We start from the raw sequence: 25,337 nt of genomic DNA, 5'->3' as shown, positions 1-25,337 counted from the left end.
CTCCTCTCAGTCTCCACAACTTTCAGGCAGCACACTAGACGTTTTTGCACAACTTGAAAAATAATTGACTCCTTTTGATTAGTGAAAACATGTGAAAAGCTCAGAGGTCCTATTGCAGTCAGCCTACTGCTCATTGCTGTTTCCATTGCACACTGATTAACTTTTAAAGGAAGCCTTCCCTAAAGTAGTAAGCTGAGAATTGGATTTGTTAGACCTCTGCCCACTGCAGGATACAGTGGTGCCTCTAATGGATTTACACCAATTTCCCATGGAATATCAAAACCAGTAGTTATAAGTTTTGTTACAAAACATAAAACACAACTTTAAATGCTCCCACTTTTCCTGAAATGTCAGATACATGCTGTAGAATAATATTGGGAAAAAAATACATGAAAAGTATACACAATTTACAGGAAAATTACTAATCATTTTGCTCCATCAATATTTATTTCAATATGTACAATCAGTACCTATTATACTATATAGATTAGGTTGCAAGCTGCCTTAATAGATATTTTTCATTTGTTATTTAGTGACAATATATTAAAAGCAAGGACCTATTTTTGCACTAAAAGTTTTAAAAGTCTAGAAGATAAGGAAAAATTGTTCTTTCTACCCAACTTTCTTTGAGTTGTTCCACATGGATAGAGAAATCCTCTCTCAGTGTGATCTGGGATGATCAGAGAAATGCAAAAGTTTGCCCTTCCTCACCTCTCTGCCCTCTTGTCCTCATCAAAAGAGAGAAGAAATGAAGGATGGGACACTTGTCCCATTTTGACTAAAAGAAGACACCTGTCTTCCTTTTGCCATTAGTCCAGCAGACCCAGGGCTTGCTGACAAAGAGGTTATTTATTTACACTGACACCCAGGGAACCCTCTCCAATCTCCAACCCTCTCCAATCTCCAGGGCTTGCTGACAAAGAGGTTATTGACACCCAGGGAACCCTCTCCAATCTCCAGCCCTCTCCTCACACCTCCAAGGTGAGGAGGGAAGCCTCCAGAAAGACCAGTGACTCCAAGAGCACCATTGCACACCCATTGCTTGAGCTGGTTTTGCCAAAAGTCCAGTTCTTCTCCTTTACATATGGGCAGGGACCAAGTGAGAACAGATTCATCGGGTCTCAAATGTCTGAAAGTTACATATTATTTTCTGAGGCATTTTTTTCATTTTATTATTAAGTTTGCATTTGAAAGTCTACATGGATCAGATTAATATTCTTTCATACACATCAAATGCCTTGGAAAAATTGGGTAAGCACTGTTGCTGTCCCTCAGAAACAAGGATTTTGAAGTTTGCGTCCTATATTTAATCAAATGTTAATATTTTACAGATAACAAAATAATTACATTACAGAACAACAGAATTTCAAGTCTGAAGTAAGTTATTAACAGCAGCTAAAATTTAATTTCATGTGTGTTGACAAATGACTAATAGTGAATAAAATTGCCCAAAATAGGCAACACAGGTAAGTACCAACAACTTTTCAAAATCATGCATTTTAAATACTGAATTATTGTTAAAAGGTTGAGTAAAAATTGGCGATAAGAACAGCTGGTTGATAATTATTAAAAAAGCATATGCTATAAATTAATAATTTTTAGTAGTTTATTAAACATGGAAGATGTGTTCAAGCATTTAATTGGCTTTAAATGAAATAAGTAGGAGGAATGCATTAGGTATTAATTAATTACTAAGCAAAGAAATTGGCACTTGCTAATTAATTGGGTTGATACCCTCCTTGGCCTAGGGTATGAAATTCACAATTTTATGATTAGGTTTTAGACGTGTGATTACAGCTGGATTTTAGAACCCAGCTGTTACCTAAGAAAGTGCAGTGATCAGTCATGTGCAAACAGGAATGGCAGGGGCATCTACAGAAATTGTGCCCAGGTGCTGAGAACTGCACAGATGTTTTGCTCTGGTACAAGAGCTCTTCCAAATCTCGTCTGAATTTACTTTTGCCTGTGAAGAAATAAACTCATCTCTTTTTAAGACAGTGTATTCTGTTCCAGAGATCACAGTGAAAAATGCATAAACAGTTAATACTGCTGTAGGTAATTAAAAACCCTACAGCTCAGAAGACATTTGAGCCTTTTGGACTCTTTGACATCGATGTCATCCCCATGATCATATCGCCAGTAAATTTGGAAGGAGCCATTTCTCTTTCTTATCTTCATGTATCACACAGCATTTCAAAAGAGCAAGGAGCTCAACAGTAAAACATCACAGGCAGATTATTTGAGTTCTTGTGTGATTATAGTCACTGGCTTAGTGCCAGTTTACACCACCTGAGGTGCAGCATAATTGCCCAAAACTTCCGTGCTTGTCATGTTTTATTTGTTAAGGGTCTGTCAACATTATCACTATAAATCCTAACTAGCAATGATAGAAAGTGATACTCATTTTAGAAAATATGAATACACACAGGCAGACACATTTTATGTATATGTACACATATGTGGCTACATACATAAGGTGTCTATGTGGCCTACATAATTTGAATATACATAGACTTTACTTATGTAATTAATTTATTGCTGTATAGTAGTCATATACAATATGTAATACTATATTGCAAATATATTCAATATATATAAAAGTACAAAAGATTCTTCTATGTATATGTATATATAATCTATAATCTATATTAACTCTTTAATTAATGCCATCAATACATACATTTATATTTATACCTGTCTATTGATTGCAGCCTGTTTGTACCTATTTATATGTAGAAACTTAATTTAGATTCCATAGTGAGATATTATGTGAATTATTGTGTTGAATGTTAATGAAACATAACCTTCAGCACTCGAAGCGGTTTTATACTAAAACATCTACTGTGGATGACCTGATAGGGAAGTGCCTAATCAATTAATAAATAAATAGTCTAAACAATACCGATACAGTATTTACCATCTGATAAATGAAGAAATAAAATAAATATTTATAGATTTATTCCTTTTCAATAGCATAGGATATTCCCAACTATCAGATTAACAAGAGAGGAGTAATAGATAAACTATTGTATTGCAGAAAGGTAAGGGTGGAAGGCAGAAAAACAAAAGATCAAAAAATAGTGGAACTGGAGAAAGAGTGTTCTGCAGTTGAGACTGCAACTATTTGAAAAATATTTAGAGAAACTTGTGTGAGGTAGGGATCAAACTTTCTTACTTCAGAGGATTTGAGATGAGGATCTGTTAATCAATCTTAATGCATATTTGCTAGAAAACTATGGTGTTGAGCACACGACAAGGATACAGAGCATTCTATGAACCAGGTCATCTACACCACTGCACTCGTTTTTCTGACACCAAATTCAATGGCCTCATCCCCTTTGTGTCAACTGAGAACTGAAAAATACCCAACTCAATAGAAAATCCAGTCCATCCTAAATCTAGAGTAAGTTAAATTGGAATAAAGCCATCTAAAGATTCACAGAAAGTTCCACATGTTCACAAATAACCTCTGTATTCAGTGGGGAGGAGTGAAGGTGTGGCAAGCACATTTCTCTCCCTCTCAAGATTTTCATGGAGGTGCACAGAGAGAAATGAAAGAGAAAACTATTTCTATTTCTGCTACTTGTTTTTTCTATGTGGAATGTGTTTGAATAATTGGTGTGAGTGCTTGGTTGGATTCTGGTGAGGATTGTTTGAGCCTCATGGCCAATCCAACCCATCCTCGAGAGAGGGGCACGGTTGTGTTATAGTCAGAGAAAGTAGTATGTAGTTTTAGTATCCTCCTTTTATATAGTATATTGATGGATTTTAGCATAGTTATAATAAAGAAATCATTCAGCCTTCTGAATTGAGTCCGACATCAGCATTTCTTCCCCTTGGGTTCGCCTGCATTTACAATATGAGGGCAGAGGTCTATTTGTGTGCATTCACTGTCTATAATTTCAGCAAGAATCCTGAATCATGGAAATTCTTGGATATAGTAAAACATAAGTTTCTGCAGCTGGGACCCAGACTCTGGGACTGCTGCATCAGTTCCTCTGCAGCAGCTGCATTATCATGACCCATCAGGATAATGGAATAGAAAAAGAGAAATCAACCTAACTTATAAAGTAGAAGTGTTACAATTTAAGTTCAGGGTGTTGGACTCTAAGATCTATACTAATGGGTGTTTGATAGGCAAGCAGAAGCAGGATTCATGTTTCCCTTTAGAGCTTGTATTACTGAATGATGAATGAGTGGCTCTAAGTCTAGTTTATTAAAATATCTCTAGGTGATAGGCATTCACACAGTGCTGTATTGTTTTGCATGAATTTATCAAGGATGAACCTGGGATTCAAATTAAGGGAGGCATAATGGTTTAGACATGATTCAAATTCACAGATCCAAGGGTACAGAGAAGTCCCCACGTCAGATATCCAAAAGCCTCATTTAGAGATGGCTGACTGAATTTTCAGTATCTCTGATTTCTGAGCAATAAAAATAGCACTGCCTCAAGACTACGTTGTGAGCTTTCCCTGCTCCTGCATCACTCCAGAACCATTTCTCTGAATGCCACAGCAGCCCCACAAGTGCCAGTGCTGATGTTCAGAGGCAGGAGGGTTCAGGTGACAGAGAACAACCTCCATCACAGATCTGGGTGTTGCTCTGTGCCATTCTTACCCACGCTCAGTAATGCAGTATCCTGGGAGTGGACCAACTCAGTCAATATTCAGTCTGAGGGTGAATTATTCATTAGAAGAGCCCTTGGTGAGCAGTGTAACAAACATTCCACTGTAGTTTTTTTCCATGCATTTCCCAGTTTGATAAAACATTTTTTTTTTTTCCTCAAGAAAGAAGAAAATCCAGAAAGTGGACTATTCTTTTCTTAAAGATATCAGTTTCATGGATTTTAAAATTTTTTTTTCCTAAATCAGGTCTGAAATTTTTAAGGCTGGAAATACCTTGAGGTAATGCATGATTGATGTGTGAAGCAGAGAACACGAATAAAGAAACACCAATGGTTATGAAAAAAAACTTCCATTCAGTGTGATCAGCCAAGCACAAGGTTTGATTCAGTATGAATGTTTAGCTGGAAGTAAATCTGACTGTCAACAGAAAACCAGGAATGTGCAGGTAAGAGTGTTATGGTATTTGCAAGCACGTCAGAATACAGACTGCAATGAGAAAGGAATTTTAATTTTTGTAGTGCAAAAAGCTAACACATCCCACTCCTTCAGAATAGAAAACTTTATGAATGAACCCTTTATCCCAAGGGAGAAGCATGTAGGAAAAATTAAGAATATTTGTAGAAACACATGCTTATTCCAAAAATGCCATGTCAATGGTAGGGTGGGTTTTGTAAAACCTAACTGAATGTGAGCAATGATTGCATTTGGAAAATATAACCTATGAAACAACAAGTAAATTACATGGAAAAAGATTTAATCTGTTTTGGTTTTTTTAACAACAATAAAAACCAAAGGGGAAAAACGCATCTTAGGAAAAATGTAACTGCAGGCATATTTTTGCTCTGCTGAAGAGTTTAATATCAATTTCCAATACTCAGTTTAATTTTAATGAATCTTTCTCTAGAAAGAATGAGACATTCTAGGTGTCCAGGACCCTAGGACTTTACTCCCTGTTAAATTGGTGGTGTTTGGAGATGCTTTTGGCAAAGAACTCTGAAATTGTGAAGCTTGCTTGTCCCAGAGAACTCAGGGGCTCCCCACTTGTAGGCAACATGCACACCTTGATGTTCAGGGAGAGTGGGTATCAAACACAGCTGTGGCCTTTAGACCTCTAAAGGGAAAAGATTATTTTTAAATAATCACATTCTCAGTGTTTGTCAAGGTGCTTCTGACATTACACATGCATTTTGATTAATAAAAATGGAGTTCCTTGCACTTCTGGAGGTTAAATATACAGATTGATTTTTCCTTCTGGCCTTTTGCTAATGTCCTATAGGTGACACCATCCAGAGTTAGGACCAGAAAAAGTATTATGTGAAACCTCATGAGGTTACTATTAGACTTTATTGCCAAGGACACCAGGGAACAAAATGTCTTCAGTATCAATAATATACCTAGAAACTTAGGATCTTGCAATGTCAGGTATGTATAAGGAAAATTTTACTTTAATATATGCATTTATTTTATTTTATTTTAGTATATTTTATTGTAGTTTAGCTTAGTTTGTTTTATAATTTAATTTAATTTAATTTAATTTAATCTTTATTGTATTTTATGTTATTATTTTATTTTATTTTATTTTATTTTATTTTATTTTATTTTATTGCTTTGTTTTGTTTTGATTTTTTTTTTTATTGTTAGTCACTATACGGAGGAGACCTGAAAAAGGAAAACTTACAGGACTTCATGAGTTGATGTAGTTATATGTCTTATTTTATGCATGCACACACATTTTTTATATATATGTATATAGGATACAATGATATTCTGCATTTCTGTGTATTAGGATGTGGCAGGAGTTCTGTTTCCATCCATATGCACCATATGCTGAATTTCTCCATCTTCTCCAAGTACATACGTCTTTGAACAAAAGTTGCTTTTAACTCTATTACTGCCTCCATTTGAAGCAGAAATAGAGCTTAAGAGGAATATGATGTATTTTAATCACATTTTGATTATTATGAATTACAGGAGCTTCCATCCATGTTTGGGGAAACATGAGTAAAACGAGGTTGCTTTTCTTGCCCCTAAAAGGATTGTTAGTGCAGCCACCTTCCTATGTCATGTTTTTCTGAAGAACAGCCTGCCTTATTCACAAAGATAGAAAACCTAAAAAAAATAAATTAAGATTTAGATTTTAACCTTGTGCTCAATTTGAAAAACTTGATGCCAGCTGAATTTATATTTGATACTCACATTACATTCAAGGTGGGAAGAAATAGGAGCCACAGCATCAATAACACAAAGCTAATGTATATGTCAGCTTCAATATTATACCTGTATTATTGGAATTCTTGGTTCAATAAAATCTCTATGTTTAACCACGGTGTAAGCCTTAATATGAAATCTAACTTTTCACAAAATATTTGAAGACTGATACATCATTTATCTTAATCACCTAGACGGGCTCTGGCTATAGATTGGAATTGGGCCTTTTGAAGCAAGGAGGGTTCCTCTAGAGATGTCATTTTTTGTTAAAGTCATCTCCACTGTTGGTGTCCCTGATCCCTGCACTGGCACAAAGGCCTGCTTGACATGGAATGAGCTTCCCCAGAGACTATGTCCTGTATTCCTCCTCATCTAAAACTTACAGATGGTTCTGCTCCTAATGTAAAGATCAAAAAAGCTAGTAACATAGTAATTTCCCTTCCACAGTCACTGGTGAAAATGTAGAGATATAGGTATTGAAAATTCTACTATCCTTTGTTACAAATGGAGAAAAGTTATTTCATCAAGTTTTAGCTTTCCTTCTTTCCTTCTTTCCTTCTTTCCTTCTTTCTTTCTTTCCTTCTTTCCTTCTTTCCTTCTTTCCTTCTTTCCTTCTTTCCTTCTTTCCTTCTTTCCTTCTTTCCTTCCTCCCTTCCTCCCTTCTTCTTCATCTTTCACTCCAAAAAGGGATAAAATATCTTCTTGAGCAGCCTTACCATTTTCCCCAGGAAGGAGTTTTTTGGTTGATTGGGTTTTTTTAGTTAAAATCAGTATTGTGACTCTGACACCAATAAACCTCCAGTCTGGGTGCATATGTTGGCTCAGAGATTTCACTTTTGCTGTCAAGGTTGTAAAGGATAAATAAGAATATCTTCCAGATTTGTGTCAGATGGACTGATGGCACAGGCAGTGGATACAGGATGTGCAGGAATTCAGGAATTTGAAGGGGGTGACATGTTCTGTTTAACTTTGAGATTTTCCTGGCTTGCAGGTCATAGATTTCACTTCCTGCCAACAACTTTGACACAATTAAGAGGTCCTTAAAGGAAAAAAACCTTGTTTGTTTTGGGGTTTGTATGGATGTTTGGGGAGGAAATCATATACCAGTTGCCAAAAGTACAAACTCACAATCAGCCCGTTTCCTTTTTGGACTTTGCAGTCAAAGGCATTTTTACATTTTATTTCCAGTTTACAACATGTCAAATAACTTACAATACATGTGCACATCTTTGTATAAAACAGAGACTACCAATAATAATTTGCTTGCTTTTTTTCTTTCCAACTCTGATTTATGTCCTTCCCTTTTGACACCATAATCCTTCCACAGCAATGTCACAGGCAGTTTAACTCTTCTTCTCTGTATTTTAATTACTATAACCAGTTCAAATACTTCCTCATTTAAATGAATTTCCCTCTGTGCAAGCACAGGTATACATATCTACAGAAACTAGTTTCTCCAAATGTAACTCAAGTCACCAGAGTGAACTAGCAAATGTAAGTGCTGAAGTGGAAAAAAAGCCAGAGCCTTACTTTGTCACAGCAAATATAAAGCAGGATGGGAAGCACTGCACTGTAGCCTTTGCAATTTCCAGAATAAAATAATGATGAACTTTTCTTCATAAATTTCTTCAGATTTATTTTAATATTACTGGGGTCCTGTTAGTGTTCACTAAGGAAATAACTGAGCAGATGAGCAGCTTCAGTGTTTATTCTCATTTCAGTTCACCTCCGAGGTAAGAAATTATGTTAATTCTGTGGGCGGGGAATTGTTGCAATTTAGAAGGCATTTCTTGTATGTGAACTTAATTAAATTGCATGATGGTAGGAAGCATCCCATGTTAAAATGGGCCTCAATATTCCATTACTACACCAGGTTTCTCAGTAATGATTCCAGTGCAGTGTCTACATCTAGAAAGATTTAATGACAAACACTTTATTTTTGAAATATGGAGGTGCAAGTCTTCAGTTACTCCAAAAAAGGTTTTGTTCTGATATATCCTAATGCTGGACAAATGCTTTTATTTTGGGGTTTTAAAAAAAAAAAAAGTGTGGTTTAGCTTAACTCTTGCAGAGGCTGACTCACATATCTGACTATGAGCAGCATTACACTATCTTTTATAAAAAGTACTCAAAGGTGGTCACTGTTATTCATGTAAATAAATTTGTGAATTAATTAGGGGAAGTCCATGGATTTCTAGCTCTCCAAACTCTAATATAAATGTGAACTACTATATCCACACATAAAAATTCTGTCCAAAATGGGAGATGAAAGTCTGTTCTGATAATCACCATGGGACTCTGTTACCACCAACTGACATTTCTGCATATTTATTTGCAGTAAACAACTGCTATTGTTGGCCTGTTTTGTGTCTCAGCACTACAAAAATTAGTTTCTGTTTGCTGCTACTTTTTTTTTGGCTTTTTTTTTAGTATTGTTTTTTAGTTTTTCAAATTGGTAATTAGGAACACCAAGAATAGAACTGAAACAGCCCTCTGTCTTGACAAAAAAAATTCTTAAACTACTGCTAGTGGACATCATCATTCAACATGGTGACTTTATTAATTTTTGTTACACTTATCTGTCATTTTGCAGGTAGCAGGCTGCTTTTTATAAATGTTTTAATTTTCCTAATTATTCAAGTGTCAATTTTCCTAATTATTCAAGTAGCAACTGGGCTCATGAGTCTACCATTCAGCAATGCCCTTCTAATATTTGACAACTGTACTGCAGTTTGTATTTTCTATCACATTCAGACAAAAAAATGTATTTCAGCCAGTAAATTATTCAAATCCTATGGAGAATAATGACTGCTTTAAATTCTGGGCTCTGGATCACATTAAACATGTATATTAGCTCTAAATTCTAGACTAGTAAATATGAAAAGAACAATCAGTTTCATTGCTGCCTTAGAGACTTTTGTTTCACTCTTCTAAATGAGAAAAGAGTAGGGAAAGAGTGAAAAAAAGAAGGAAAGACCTTCTTGTATACATAAGTGTTTGTTAAGTGTTGGCATACAAACACTTCTGTTGGCATGCTGAAATATTTACACATCAACAGCTCTTATGTGAATGTTTATTGTAAGAAAAGGAAAAAAACCAAAAGGCACCTTTTCCAAAGTGCATGGAAAAGGAAAGGGGCTCTGCTACCAGCATGGTTGGATCGCTTTGCTGGATTGAGCAATCATATTTGTGAATATATCATTCTACTTACCACCCAGCAGTAACCGAGAGTGAGATAAATCTTTGCTAATTATACCTGCCTTGGAATAAAGCTGGAGAGAAATCTTCTTCCAGATTGCCACCTAACACTGAAAAAAAGGACAAAAAAAAAATACAAACTAATTTTTTATTTATTTTTTTTTTTATGAGGGAGAGAGGGAACAAAGAAATTTTAGTGGGCTCTTTTTATATTTTTATTATAAATAAAAGATCAACTACCAGCACGGAAATCTCATTCTTTAATTTTTCTGAAGATTATGGACATGGCTTTCAGAATCATACAGCTCCACATTATGTTTCAAGCTGTTATTATGACTGAGGAAAATTGCACCACTTTCTTGGAAAAAACCATTACAGACTCGGATGTGGTTCTTAATTGTGGAACTTCACCCTAAACTGAGGACTTGAAGAAACCAGAGGGGCACAGTTGGGACACATGCTGACTCTTCAGCTGAGTTTGTTTTTATTTAAGGCTACACAAGGTAGAAAAACTCTGCATATTATTTAATGTACGTACAGTCCCTAATGTGTGGTTATAAAACTCTGACACTCCTAGAAAATAATTGCTAGAATCTCCTCAAATAATTTTTCTTATGAAATGCAGTAAAATTTGTAGCCTCGGGTCAAAATTTAATTGCAAAAGCTGTAAAATGTCACCTGAACCCAACTGAACATTTTAAAGGGCTTTCTGAATACAATGTGACAAGCAAGAACCAGAAAATTAATAAATTGATTTTAGAACTATACTGAAAGCATAACATAACGTGCAATAGGTATCACCAGGTGGCACTGTTACAAATATATTTATTTATCTTGTGAATTGATAACAAGTGGATAAGTATGATAACAATCCTGTTGTTTTAAGGGGGATTTCCCCCCTCCTTATGATTTGCTCAGTGTTTTTCTTTACTTTACTTGGTTTGTGCCTTGGAAGTGATAGTAATCAGAGAAGGCCAGTGTGTGTTTGTGTGTACCCACCTGTGGGATTTTCTGCCTCAATATCAATTTTTCCTTACATGATGTGCTGCAGTACTGGGAGAAAAGCAGAGCAAGAAATCCAACACAATTTTACAGGTTCAGTTTACAGATATATTCTTACATTTATATTTAGATTTTTTTTTCTGTTTATGACAATCCTGTTAATTACAGAGCAAGGAAACTTCAGCACCGTGGAACATCAGTTGATGCAGATTTGCTCACCAGATCATCCCTAATCTAAAGCAGGTTAATTCCCAGGAGGTGCTTATGTCTGCTTTAGGCATTAGAGACATGGTTATCCTTTCAGGTGTGGCCTGTGGGCAAGCAGGATTAGCTTTTAACACTGAAATGCTCTCTCAGGATGTATTTAGGTGTAATCCCCAGCAAGCATGCTGTGTGCCTCCTGCCTGAGAGCAGCTCCGGGGCTGCCTGCTTGGCCCAGGAGCCTTTCTTACTGCCCTGAAATGGAGTTTTACTTTAGACTTTGTGTGAATGATACTGATGCACGTTCCAGAGAAACAGGTCACTGCGGGAGTGAGCACAGGCAGCTCAGAGAACAGCTCTGTTTTGTTTTTACTAACACAGTAATAATATTAATTATATTAATAATATTAATAGTAATACTAATGCAGTAATTAAATTCATTCAAGCAAAGAATGGAGCAGGTAACAAGGGCAGGGAAAAAGTGCAGAGTGACAGGAGCAGCAAGTTGCCTCCCCTGCCACACACCCTCACTGCACTGCAAAGAGCTGAAAGGAGAAGCACAAAATCCCAAGGAGCACGTAAACCATAAAAATAGACATTTTTGCTGAACTCACTAGGTCAGGAGATGGTGGGATTTAGATCACGTTATCAACCAAACAAACTGGAAGTACTCCCAGTCCACAGAAGGCTTTAGGAATGTTTTGGAAATATGGTCATCCATGAAAATATAAAAACACAGACAAACAAGCCCAAAATGCTGAATGGTATCAGTTTGGTCTCACCAGCACCAAGAAGAACAGCAGATGAAAAAAACACGCCACAAAATTGAGGCAAAAGGCATGAAATGGAGAGTCAGGAAATACTGAGAGTGATGTGCTTAGAGATAAAACTCAGTGTCACTGATAAATCCTAGAGGTAAAGGTGTTGGAGGGAGGCCAATACAGGAGTACAGAAAGAGATAATCTGCAGAGCTGCAGGGTCACACAAGCAGGGTTTGGTGCAGTCCTGCACTGAGAAATCAGCTGTGGTTCCCACACCAACCATCCCAAAAAACAACATGCAGGAGGATTTGAGCCAGAGCAGAAACCCACCCACACCTCACAATGGGGTGGTGATGCTTCCACCAGCTGTGCAAATTTTCTGTCACGTGGAGAGTAAATGTAGCTGCTGTTCTTGCTTTTCAAAACAGCAAATTTACTCTAGGAAAAAGTTTAAACAGTCAAACCAAACCACAAATCCCTAGCCAAACTCTTCTTGTGGGTGTAATATAGGAAATTGGGAGAACCTCTACAGCTCATGTGGAATTTGCTAAGCACAGCAGCTGAGGCTCATCTTTCAGAAGGGACACACTATCCCAGGCCAGACAAACAAATGGCACGAGCTGAGTGTGCTGGGATGCTGCTAAGGGAAACGCTGAGAAATTTCCTGAAGATGGAGAAAGGCTGGTCCTTGACTGCCTGCCATGGCAGGCCCATGGCCAGTGTAACTCAACACAGCCAAAGATTCAGTGCAGAGCAGACACAACAATGCCTGAAGCATTGCTGAATACTGATCACAAACACCCTGAAGTCCTCAAGGAGTCAGCAGAATGCCCTAAGATGCACACAGACATTATCTGCATTCATTGCTCATCCCTGTCGTGCACAGCTGTGAAGTTTGCAGTTGTGGTGACAGACAGCAGCAGAGGAAACTTGGGAATGTAGGCAAAAGCAAATGAAATAACTCTGTGGGCTCACAGCATGGCAGCAAACAGCCAAAAAGAGAAATGGTGGCGTTTGGATGCATCCAAATTGCATTAAATGCAGAAAGGCTGAGCTGTGAGATGGTCAAACCCAACTGCTCTGCTGCACGTAACCCCAGCAAAGGATGGTTACTGACACGTCTGGTTAGATGCAGAAATATTGACTTTGAACTTCTGGCTCTCCCTGGGGCAGGAACAAGTTTCATGGCCCACGTTTTGGAATATGATCAGCTAGCAAAGTGTTACAGCCAAGAGAACAAAGGCTGCCTGGACACCTTACAGCCATGCAGAAAATAACTGGTGACACAGTAATAACAGCATCAATCCCAGTGCTGAGGTAGGAAAGGACTTTCACACTGAGAGATCACAATTTAAGCAAATTGTCTATGTGATGATTTCAATTCTTCCTCTGCTTTTTGTGACCTTCATTTAGCCACAGAGATTTAAAGAAGGGCCAGGTGTCTCCAGATCTTCCTCCTACAACTCCTCCATGAGATTTTTACATGGAAACATGCCTTATGGAGGGTTATTTAGGCATTTAACACAGAAACAAGAAAGCAATGAGGGTATATCATCCAGAAATCAAAAGTTCTGTGCCAGTTTTCTCAGAGATGCTGTTTGGGAGGTGGTTTCCTTGTAGGCTTTTGAAAGAGGAAAGGCGATATTACACTTTTACAGACTCCTGTGCAAAATTTGCCACATCTTGTCGCCAGTGCAGGGATAAGTCTCTCAAAAGCAGCACAATGTGTCTTATATTTTGTAAGATTTTGCTTTTCTTCTCAGTTTCTAAGATGGTTTATATGGTTTAAACTTTACATTCTTGCCCATTCCAATTTCCTTTCCATCCCCTATCCAACTGGACCATTAACATTCCTCATGATACAACAACCACAACTTCTCTGGGCAACTTTAATTGCTTCACCCCTCTCATAAAAAAACTATTTTGCCTTCATGACAAATCTAAACCCACCCTCTTTCAGTTTAAAACCATTTAACTAGCACTGGAAGCCCTGGTGAAATATTTCTGCTTTTCTTATAAATTATATTTGTTCTATGGAGGGTCTTTTATAAAAAAATACACTTTTCCTTGCAATCAGTTCATTCCCAGCCTTGTTTCATGGCTCTTCTCATCACCTGCTGGCATTGTGACATTTAGGAAGCAGTTAAGAAGACATGACAAAACTAAAACAAAACAAACTAAAGCAAACAAACAAAAAAAACCCCAAAACAAAACAAAAACAACAACAACAAAAAAAAAAAAAAAAAAAAAAAACCCCAAAAAAAGCCAGAATATTTTACCTGTGCCTTCATTTGTTCACCAGGGGAAGTTGCCTGGGGGAATGACAGGGAGCCCTGGCTCCTGAGCCAGATGTCACAAACATTTAAACAGCTGCCAGAGCCTTCCCAGCCTGTCGTCAGGCCTGACCTTAAACCCAGCTTCATTTTCAAATGTTAGAGGGGAAAAAAGGTGGAAAAAAAACTTTAAAAGCCCCAACAGGGTAAAGTTACACAGCTGCCTGAAATATTAAATGAAAAGACCGAACATCTGTTCACTTGCTTTTCAGAATTTAATGGTTTGGAGAGATATTCTGTTGTCTTAGATCCTTGAGAACATCTGAGACCCACGCAGCTTCAGCACCTGTGAAAAATCCTCCCTCAAAACACACAGACTCTTCAAAGCTTATTGCTCCTGCTCTTTGCCAAACATATGTTGCCCAACAGCACAACAAATTATTAATAACATTTAGGTCATACTTGACTTTTGCACAGTGAATTTCCTGAGTGAGTAGCAAAGCACAGTTTGAGCATCCACAAGCTCTTATTGCACGGAGGCAGGAATGACCCTGAAATGGACCAAAGAAACTCCTGGACAACTGGCTACTAGAAAATAAAAGAAGCATCAGATTGATGTGTTTGCATTCCTTTTGGATTTTGGAGGGGGTTTTAGCTACACTTTCCCCTTAATTCAAAAATTCAGCTAATTATTGTTTGCTAGGATCAAGAATAGTGTGCAATGAACTCGTTAGCTTCCTGCCACAGGATCCTATTGACACAGTTAAGGGAATTATGAGTGGCTATGGGAGGGAAGAATTAGGGGTTTGGATAAATAAGTATAGCCTCTGCAGTAAAACTGCATTGTTTATGGGCAGCCAAGCCCTCAGGTAGAAAAAACAGGATGTAAAGCAGAGAGTAGAAAATCTGTACTCTAAACAGCACTGTAATTTTGGAGCTAGATGCTTGGGCTGTGCTTCTGGGACCAAACTTAAAGCCCAAAGATACAGTTGGCATTCTTTTGCAATATCAGACTTCAAGAGAAGGCAGAAAGGGAAAAGAGAAAAAAAAACCTGGTCAGCAAGATTTCTGTTTATATTTCTGTTTTCTAATGTGTTTCCACTGGAAGTATTTTTTATCACTCCATGGGCTTTCCTTTGGTTCTCACAATTTACAGCTTTGGTGCTCTGAAATTTCAGCTTTAGTTCCAACATCTGGAATATTAAGGTTTTGTTTAAAGATGATCTGAATGTCGGTGATATTTCTTTCCCTGTGTAACTTTAAAAAGATTATGCCTAAAGATATGCTGGCCAGAAGTGAAGCTAGACTGGCTTTCTTATCACTCATGCATTCCAATGTGGCTTTAATGTTTTATAAGATGATGATTTAAATGAAAAAATGCACACCGTTAAAAGTAAACAGGTACAATTAATAATAATGGCAATGGTAATAACAGTATAAATAATTCAAATCTCTTCAAATTCTGTAAAAAATAAAATGCAGTTTCTAAGACCCCCTAAAACTATTCATAAATCTTCATTAAAAATTCAAACAATAGAATCAAAGCAAAAAATTGGAGGGGTAAAAAGCTATTTCATTTTATAAAAGGCATTTCATCAGAACAGAGGGAAAGCATTTTCAAAACAAATGCAAACTGTGAAGAAAGTTCAGGGTTTGGGGACAGGAAGGTGTAAAAATCAAAGAAATTATATGAACAAAAAGCAGAGTAGAAAAAGTGACACATTACTAGGAATTCATTTTCCACTGAAGGAAATAAACTGATTTCTGGTGATTTATCCAGAGGAAGTAGCATCATCAGCTATTGCTTAATGAAAGGAAAGCTAATTTGTGAATAGAAGATTCTGTTTCCTTGCATTATTTTTGAATTGTGGTGTCTCTCATGCTCTCACACTGTCTCACACACACACACCATGTAGAGAATACTCCTACAGAATGAAAATCTTTTAAAACTCTCATTTTCTACTTCAAACTAATTGAAAACCAAAAAAATCAAAACATATGGCTTAATAATAGGCCATGAGGTGCACACTGTGAAAATAACCCAGCAAAGAGAAGAAAATTGATTTAGGAAGACACCCTTTAGGAAAATAACCCATTGTGGCCTGGAAGCCGTGGCTTAGGTGCAGTAAATTTCAGATATTAAGAATATTTTGGCCTCACACATGAGTAGATACAGGGTGTCCTAATTAGAGATGTGGGCTGTATAATGGCCATTTGTTGAGCTGGGCAGTTTTAGATGACATTCCACATTTAACATTTTTGATGGAAGACCTGTGTGATACTCATTCCAGCACTGGCACCCTCAAGTCACATTTCTTCCCTTGTCACAAAGTATTTCTTTTCATCAGCAGCTTGTCATTCAAGTATATTTTTAAAGCATGAAGAAATGGGCAGCAGCTATGTGAAATGTGAAGGTGTCTCTCATTGTAGTGCCACTATTTGATTGTTTTACATTCAAAACAAAACAAAACATAACAAAACAAAAAAACCCAAACAAATATCTATTCAAAGACTCCAGGCATCAGAAGGGAGAGAGAGGATGGAAGGCATAGGCGATATTGAATTTTTCACTTAATCTCACAAAATATCCTGTCAATAATCTGGCTCTCATCCCTAGCTGATACAACATATTTTGTAGTTATCTTTCTCCCTGGCTGTGTTAGATTTGGCAGCTCTAAAAAAAATTTGGCAGAAATAGGTTGAAATATGGTGGACAGGCTTAATGACAGAGGAGATCTTGAAGTTTGAAGGCTAAAATTATAAAACTAAAGCCATGTTAAATTAATCCTCCTCTGATGTGTATAAACACTTGTGGAGGAAACAGAAGCTTCTATAGTAAAATAGCATTTGTTAACCATATTGTAGGAAAAACCCCTTTATATATATGTATATATATATGTGTGTGTGTTTAAATATTATATAAATATCTATCTATCTATGAGGGGTAATAAAGTTGCCATTCTCCAGGAAAAATACCCATAATGATTCTCATCACTGCTTCAGCATCTCAGTATCTATGTACTAAGTTACTGACAGATCCTTATGTCATGCCACTTGTTCCTTATCATGTTTGGAAAATAAAATTTTGTCAAGTTTGAGAAACAAAATTTCTCAAGTTTCATCTTAAGATGAACATTTATTTTCCAATGGGAACTGGGGCAAGTGAGAATTCTAGACAGGATAGTCCTGGGTAAATATATATGTATATATATATAAATATAAATATATATATATATATAGATAAAGCCTAAGATCTTTCTGGTTTGCTGCTAAATATTCTTGCATGTAACCTAGATGTCTGCATTTCCTCCACAGAGAAACTCAATTTCATCCTACAGCTAAAGGAAAACATTCAGTTTGGCTTTCTCCTGTAACGGGGCAGGAGCACATCCACTTGCATCCTCACCTGTCCTCGTGCTGCAGGGATGTGGCTTGGGATTCTTCTGTGCTCAGAGATCCTCGTGTTTCACCTCTGTTGGAACTCTAAATGTCTCTCAGACAATTTTAGAGGTTCCAGGCCTTGGTCAGAAGCATTTTAGATCCCAGCAGGCAGCTGCAAACAGCTGTGATTTTGAGTTTGAGACATGGAATGAGTTACCAGCTTTGGAGGTGGAACAAGCAGTCACAAAAGGTTAGATAGGATAGTAAAAGTAGTTACAAAAGAGAGGGGAATTTTTTTTAGTAATAGGCATGGGGAAAACTGTAACCATGTAACACGTAATGTCCCATATAAAAGATAGAAAAGCACCATTTAATATAGGTAATAGGCATTGGGGAAAACTGTAAACATGTAACACGTAATGTACCATATAAAAGATAGAAAAGCACCATTTAATATAGGTAATAGGCATTGGGGAAAAACTGTAACCATGTAACACGTAATGTACCATATAAAAGATAGAAAATCACCATTTAATATAGGTAATAGGCATTGGGGAAAAACTGTGAACATGTAAAACGTAATGTACCATATAAAAGAGAGCAGCAGCCCTGGGTGGGAGAGAAGAAGCAGTCGGGGTCAGAGAGGATGTCAGGGTGTGTGTGTGCCTCTGCCTGAGCTGTGAGCAAACCACAGCAGCCCCAGGAGAAAATCTTTTAGATAACTTGCAATAAACTGCCTTGAGACCCAACAACAGAGACTGCTGAGCCTTTCTTTGGAAGCTCGGGTTGGAGGAGAGACTTTTCCAGCACACGAGACCCCAGACCAAGGCCAGGGATCTCACACACCTCCATCTGCATGTCAGATCTTTAGGCATGCCTGAAAGGAAAATTAGCAATGAGAGTCAGAACTCTGCCTTCAGTATCACAGAGGCATTTCATTGCATATTTAATGTACGGCATCTTCATCTTCTGAAACAAAAATTTTGTTTTACCAGCATCACACATTTCTTTTAACTGATGCTAAAGGCTTGTCTGGATAGGAATGCACTCTCTACAAGTAATTCATGTATTGCAAATATGTAGGGTTAGCAAGCACATACCAAAATGTGGTTTCATGATTTATTATGCACTGTAACTCCTGTTATAGTCTATGAAAAAAAATAATCAATTCATTTTATCTGTTTAAGTATAATCTCTGCATAGTGTGGCTTTGTTGGGCACATTGATTATATGAAACCTTGTCATATATTACAAGTGATGATGTATATTTTTTTTTTAAAGCTTTAATCTTTCTTCATTAGGGGGTGCTTGACTTGATAGATCACGTAGTGATCTTAGCCAAAACCTGCTGGTTTTAATCCCTGTGACAAACTGCTGCCCAGTTCTGCCAGCCAAAGCTGGAAAATGCCACACTGCTAAATAGAGACCCTGACAAGCACAAGGGCACTGAGCAGGAGCCTGTGAGCTGCTGTGCTGTGCTGAGCAGGGGCTCCTGCCCTGCCTGGGAGCCTGAAAAGCAGGCACGAATCTTCCTTTTCCCACCTGAAACCCCAAATCTGAGCCCGAGCAAGCAGACCCATGGTGCCCTTCAGTGTGGAGACGAGGATGGGCTTGTGCTGTGGGAGGAGATGCAGAAATGCAGATTTCTCCCACACCCAGAGCAAGGGCTGCCTGGGGTGGGAGCACCGGCTCACTTTCAGCCACCCCCAAATTGTCACACTCCATATAAAAGAGTCAGAGAGGAGGGAAGTGGAACGAGGTAGGACATTCCCTCCTCCTGCAGCTCTGAGTTTGACATGACAAATTCTATAGCACTAACCTGGGTGCCTGCCTACCCCAGTGCCTTGCAGGTACCTCACTCGGTGGCATTCAGAGGCAAAGGGTGCTGCTGGGCTTTTCTCCTGGGTGTGGGGCTGAGTTCTGCATTGCCTGTTTCTACAGCACCAGGCTGCAAGAACATCCCAATTAAATTCTCATCACCCCCTCCCTTGTAGTTATTTCCCCCCAAATTGCCTGTCCCATCTGGCATCCACCAAATATACCCTGCCTGCATTTCCTTTCCACAGAAAACCCCAAAGCAGCCCACAGGAGCCTGACTGTAACAGGAGCCCAATATTTGTTGGGCACAGCTCCCTAACAGTACAGCACAAAAGGTATTTACAGTGCTGTGAAACTCAGACAATTTGTTTAGTAAATCTGTTTCAGGAAAGGTTACAGACGCTACTGCTTTTACCATCACAGGTGACACGTGGCTCCTATACATTTGACATTTTGGAGTGTGTTTTCATAGATCCTAAAAGGTCTTTTTGCCATGAAATTGTCTAAAAACCTGTTCCCTTAGGAGACCTGAAAATGAACAGCCTCACTGTTCATGTGCATCGATTTGCTTGCATAGAATATTGATCCTCATGAGGTTTTTCTTGTTCTACATCATCCTAGAAGGGCTCAAAAATACATACATGTGTGTGTGAACGTGATCTTTTCCCACCTTTCAAAGGAGGATTGCAAGTTACTCTATTCCAGTTTATTCTGAAACATAAACTTTGGTGCATGAATTTGTATATCCACTCTTTCCCAGTGAATCATAAAGTTGTAAGTGTTTCACAGCTCCCATTCAGATTTTATTTGTGTCTTTCTGCAGATATCAGGGGCAAGTAATGCACTGCAGTCTGAGCATGTCTAAATTTATACATGTGATTTTATACTTTTGTCTGATTAACATGGTAATCAACTCTATTTTGAGATGCAAGCTTTGATCCTTATTGTTGCTAACAACCATCTCCATGCTAATGCACAGTATTCTTAACAAAGCATGTCATAGGGAATTTTGCAATTCAAATACAATTAAAAAAGCAATATAAAACAAATGTTTGCGTTTGATTTAAAAAATGAATGATTCAGCTCTCTAAATGGGCAAGCAAATTAAGGATCTTGGGAAACAAATGCCAAATTGTCCTGTCAGAGAGTAGAACTTGCTGCAGCTTGCAGGGGATTGAGTGCTCCCAGAGGGTGAAATGAGGCTGAAGGTCAGCTTAGACACCCCAGGGCCACCCCATTGCCCCACAGCACCCAACTGCTTCCTGCTGTGCCTCATTCTCAATCAAAACAGGGTTTTTGAGATCCTTCAGCTCCACCTTGAAGAAGACTCCATGGTCTTCTTACCCTAGCAGTAAAGGGATTTATCTGATGACAGGAGATGCTGAAGTTAGACTGAAGGTTGCTTAATATCCTCTTCAAAAAATCACACATAAATAGCATGACCCCACCCTGAAGGAAAAGCTGTTAAAGAAGACAAAAAGCCAATTTTTATTTGCAAACTGACTAAATTTATGCAGAAACTCCCTGGGAAGCAATCACTGAAACACATAACATCATAGTATTCTGAGAATCACTATTATTTGAAATTTCATATTGCTTTACCAGTGTTGCAAATGTTTTTCTTGCTTCCTTAATTCACACACACATAGAGAAATTCACTTTCCTTAAGCTTGTTATTTGACCCTGCCCTTACAGAGAGTCTGTCTGATGTCTCTGCTTTAGACATCTATTTTATTTCTTAAAATGAGCTCTGTTTTTTTTTTAATGAAGACTTCAGAGTATTATACATATTTTTATATATATATATACATATTATTAAAAATTTAGAGCAAACTGTACAGCTCCATCCTAGCTGATAAATTATAAATTATGATACACTGTAGCCCCTCCCAGTAGCACTCCAGGTATTATATATTGGTTTTGCATATAATCTCCTCTTGGGAAGCATGCTTTCCACTTGTGAGTTTAGTCACTTCCTCCAGCAGAAGTTACACAAGATTGGAAGAATAAGAGAAACATGGGGGAAAAAAAAAAATCTGAAGAAAAGTTTTCATGCCAGGAGAAATGAATGGAACAAACTTACTGGTAGGAGTTTGCCTTGTAAACTCACACAGAACTTTAGCTATGGAGCACTCCTAGGCATGAGGATGCTGTTTGACTAAACAAAATGTGAAATGCTGTTGAACATACCACAGGCTGCCTGCTCCTGAGTTCATTTCATTAAAATACTCAGCTAACTTTTGTTCTGACCTCTGGTTTTTAAATTCAGTTTCCAGCCTAGATATGCTCATATCTGGTGTACCCAAACTTGTTCAGAGACAGAGTGAAATTCCCTTAGTGACAGCTAAGATGCTTCGGGCAGACGTGTGCTTAGCTGGTCCTGTCCTACATAAAAATATGCAATAAATATGCTCTGGTTAGTCTGATTATCCCCTATTCTCTCTATTTCAGAGTGCAGAGGGGAGTAAGTCTCATGGAAAGAAAAGAGACTTTGTTAGTTCATCAAGGGTAAAAGGGAAATGTAGTTCTCCAACAATTGAAAACTACTCTTTGCAATTTGTTGCTCTGCCATATTTTACCCTAAATTAAAATGATTAGCATTTATTAACATTTCCATAATGATTTGGTTCCCAGATATTGTGATAAAGTCTATTATTTGGTAAACTCAGGTCTTTGGATGGGAGTGAGGGGGTCCCACACTTTTTATGTTTAGAACAGAACATCTACTATCTAGTGATTATACAGAAGGTTTAAATTTGCTGCAATGTCAACTATGCCCATTCATGTTATGTCAACTACTCTGAATTTTTTATATATGCTCTACATAATTTTTTAATCAAGTTCAATACCTAGAAATATTAATGAGTTTTCAGGATGGTTTAGAGCTCTTAAGATGATCTGTGAGCAAAGAATTTGGACACCCAACAATGTGGGCCTGCTATTATGCATTATTCACTGAGGGAAATGGTGTTTTTTTTTGGAATGATGGTAAAAATAGATTCTGTCTAGGTAATATAAAAAAAATATTTTAGAATAAAATGGATCATTTTCTTTCTTGTATGTCTCCTTTGTGGGAAGTAGACACACAGCTGCTGGCTGAAGTAGGTGAACTCACAAATTTCAGCATCTCAAGAGTTGGCATTTACTTAAAGAAGTATAAATTTTTCCTATTACAATAAACATGAGCTGACACTTGCCAGTGTTCAATAAGATTTTTCTTTTTTTTTTTTTCCAGAATCCTTTTATATTTGCGTCTTTAACAAACTGCATGCCTGGGCAAGGTAGCACAAAAATAGAGATAGGAATTTAGTATCTCCCCTCCAGGGGGGTTGACACATTTTGAGCCTTACAAATGCAAATAATGCCAATTGCTAGTTGAGACTGGATTAGACCATGTTCTACTTAAATTGATTCTAGCAACAGTAGAATTTGTATGCTGGAAAAAAAAAATGGGGGAGGAGAGAAGAAAATCTGATATAATTTAGGCCAAATTGGCGATTGGACAAAAGCTGATGTAGTGATGTTAATGTCAAAAAAATGTCTCTGGAGAGGCACAAAAGGCAGATAAATAACTTGACTAAGATCAAAACAGATAGGAAATGTTGCCTGTCAGTGCTATGGGCTCTAGCACCAGAACTAATATATAACTTGAACCATTATTTAGTGTGGTTGAGGGCTTCTGGGTCTCTGACCACTCTGCTTGTCAGAGAGCCGAGTCCTCGAAAGCCGGATAGCGTAATGAAATCTTCCTCTATGAAGGCGGGACGGCTCACAGGCGGCTTTTTTTCCAGGAGGGTTTATTGAGGAACAGCAATTCAGGGAGCGAAGGGAAAACAACCACTCCGGGAGGGAGCTCGCTCTGAGAGCGTCGAACAGGGGGCGGAATCGGGATTATAACTGGGACAAGAGAGGGAGGGTCCAGGCATGAAGCGTTCAGTGAAGGAAGGCTTCGGGGGCAGAGTCAGGGTCGAGTGACAGGGTTATAACCAATGAGGGTAAGGGGAAGGAGCGGCTTCAGGGAAGGAACCAATGGAGGTATAAAGAACAAAGAATTTTCTAGAACCAAGGGATGACAGACATACTGATTGATAACAGGGGAGGCGGGGAACTACACACCTGTCACCTCCCAGGGTAATTCGGGGGGACAGTTTCCCAAGTCCCCTCCCACATGTGGTACTGTCCCAAAGGTTCTTAGAAGATACATTTATACAGTATAGTCATCACACCCATATTAAATCATGAGTGAGGATATATTTCAATTTATTTTTCACCTTCAGCTGTTTGAGCACAGACCATACAGATATGATTTATAAATCTCTAGGCTGCTCTTTATACCACAAGGGTCAGACTAGTCCCTTGTTGACATAAATAATAGAAACTTGAAAACCACCCCAGTTTTTCTCATTAACCCATTAAGCTATGTCTGCTCTATCTCCTCCTCCATTTTATATATATTAGGATGTTACAAATACAACATTAAAATTAATTTTCTCAGCATCATGAAAGGATTTTTCTCCACTTCCAAATTCAATTTATTAATTTATTGTCAATTATTAAAAGAGCCGAAAAACTGTTTCAGAAATTTCCCTTCCCCCTACCCGCTACCAAACAAAAAAATAAAGCATTTGCTTCTAGCAGTCTTAAATAATGTTTGATGCTCCAGAGAGCCTTCAACATTCATTACAGAGTCAAGCAGAGCTTCATTAAATATCAGTCTACAACGTGTATATGTGGTGCTGAGCACTGGCCTCAGGACCTCCCTCAGGCGATTTTCCATAGGTTCCTTTCATCTGTCATTTTGCTTTGACTTGGGGCTATTATCACTTTCATCACTGACAATAGAAAACTCATTCCTGTGTGCATTTAATTTTCATTATTCCTTGCCCCCTGAAGATGACTGACACACACAGATTCTTTTTCATCTTTTACAGTATTGTAATGAATCATTTTTAATTCCTGCCTCGCAGTGTTCTTGTATTAGCATTGCTGGATGAAATAAAATTAAAACTGTGTACTGGTGCTGAGAAAACCTGTTGGTTTATTCTGGCCTAGTAGCAATAGACAAACTCTCACAGGTTCACAGAATCACACAGAATGGGTCAGGTTGGAAGGGACCACAGTGGGTTTATTGTAAATGCAGGGGAACCCAATGGGAAGAAATTACTCAGTTCAGAAGGCTGAATTATTTCTTTATTATAACTATGCTAAAATACATCAATATACTATATAAAAGGAGGATACTAAAACTACATACTACTTTCTCTGACTAACACAACTCGTGACCCTCTTGAGAGTCCAGCCCCAGGTGGGTTGGGTTGGATTGGATTGGATTGGATTGGATTGGGTTGGGTTGGGTTGGGTTGGGTTGGGTTGGGTTGGGTTGGATTGGATTGGATTGCATTGGATTGGATTGGATTGGGTTGGGTTGGGTTGGGTTGGGTTGGGTTGGGTTGGGTTGGATTGGGTTGGATTGGGTTGGATTGGCCATCAGGCTCAAACAATCCTCACCAGAATCCAACCAAGCACTCACTCCAGGTAAACAATTCTCTAAACACATTCCACATAGGAAAAACAAGGAGCAGAAATAGAAATTGTTTTCTCTTTCATTTCTCTCCGTGCTCCTCTATGAAAATCCTGAGAGGGAGAGAAATGTGCTGCCACAGGGGTCTCCAGTTCCAACCTCCCTGCTCAAGCAGAGTCACCCTAAAGCACGTGGCACAGGATCCTGTGCAGATGGTTCTGGGATATTTGCAGTGAGGGAGATCCCCCACCCCAGGCAATCTGCTCTGCTGTGCAGTTACTCACACAGTAAATAATTCTTCCTCATATTCAGGCAGAACTTCTGAGCATCCATCTCTACCTGTATC

This window comes from Lonchura striata, chromosome 4, assembly GCF_050655825.1.
Source record: "Lonchura striata isolate lonStrDom1 chromosome 4, ASM5065582v1, whole genome shotgun sequence".
NCBI lineage: Eukaryota > Metazoa > Chordata > Aves > Passeriformes > Estrildidae > Lonchura > Lonchura striata.
Note: the sequence above shows the minus strand (reverse complement) of the source record.